Source organism: Olea europaea, chromosome 22, assembly GCF_002742605.1.
Source record: "Olea europaea var. sylvestris chromosome 22, O_europaea_v1, whole genome shotgun sequence".
Taxonomy (NCBI): Eukaryota; Viridiplantae; Streptophyta; class Magnoliopsida; order Lamiales; family Oleaceae; genus Olea; species Olea europaea.
The window spans coordinates 4,304,238-4,305,847 of NC_036258.1; positions in this window are offsets into that span (position 1 = coordinate 4,304,238).

Below are 1,610 nucleotides of genomic sequence, written 5' to 3' on the forward strand. Positions count from 1 at the left end.
ATTCTCTCTGATCCTCTCCTACAAGTATAAGGGGAAATTTAACATATTTTCTTATTTCAATATTATTTCCTAAATAATCCTTAAATATATATGATTCTGATATTTCAAAGTCTATTAGATGATTAACAAACTTGGCATTTACATGACTTTTATCTGCTCCAGTATCTATAAGGACAAGAAGATTTTTCTTAAATCCTTCTTGGTTTACATATCTAGTCTTAATGTAATATTGTGAACTTGATGGTTCAGCAATACTTAAATTCTTAAGTCTGCTTATCCTAGAGTCTTGTCTAGAGGGAAATCTTGCAATAAGATTGTCTCCTTCTAAGCTGACACTATTTCTTCTTATTAATTTTCCTTCAGAATTAATTTCTTTTGCTTGTTTATGAAAATCAAGCATTATTTGTTCTGGTATTGTTACTTCATGTTCTTGATATTTCCTAGGAGGTATGTATTGTGCTAATTCCTCAAAATCTTTATGTATGATTATGTTATCAGTTATTTTCTTTAAATTGTGATGATGGCTAGTACTAAAAGTAAAAATTGATTTTATACTTATACTAATAGCCTTACTTCTTCATAAAATCCTTAAGTTTCCAATTCTATAGTATAGATTGAAACTTTGGTCAATATTTTCATCACTCAGTGATATGGCATAATTTGGTTTTACTGTAAATATTATCTTTTGATAGACCAAATTTCCTACAACTGTTCCTAATAGAGCATCTATAGGATCTCGTAAGATTCTGTTGTCCATACAGTATATTTCTATTGGTACATTCATACCTTCTCTAAAAAATCCTTTTACCATTATCTGGACTCCTCCTAATTCAATACATTTTAATTTGTTTCTTACATTTTCTGGGATTTTGGATAGTTTTTGTTTTACCCATTCTTTTGTGATTATAGGAATTCTTGCTTTTCCTATAGTATCTTCTATGTTGATAGACATTTCTTTATAATTCATACTTACAATTGTTTTATTTATCCTTGGTAAAATTTCTAAGAATCCTTGATGGAATATATCTTTTTCTTGTAGATCTAAAATCTTTTTAGTAATTCCTGCGTATTTTTTAATGTCAAAAGTAATCTCTTGATTAATACCTTCTATAGAATTTTCAACTTCTTCAGTTGTTTCTATTTCTATTTCTGATTGTTGTATCTCCTGATTCATATATACTATCTTCTCATAATCTTCTTCTGATGAAGATGTATCCAATTCATAAATACTACTGCATTCACTACTTAAATCTCCAAAATATTCAATTGGTTCTATCTTGATTAATACCTTCTATAGAATCTTCAACTTCTTCAGTTGTTTCTATTTCTATTTCTGATTGTTGTATCTCTTGATTCATATATATTATTTCCTCATAATCTTCTTCTGATGAAGATGTATTTAATTCATAAATACTACTACATTTACTGCTTAAATCTTCAAAATATTCAATTGGTTCTATATCACTATCTTCTTGGAATTTTTCGTAAATTCTAAGAGTTTTTATATTTTGTCTATCTTTCTTTTTAGGATATTGAGGGGCAATGTGTCCTTCTTCATTACAAATAAAACATCTACATTTTTTAATATTTCTTGGTTTAAATTTCTTATT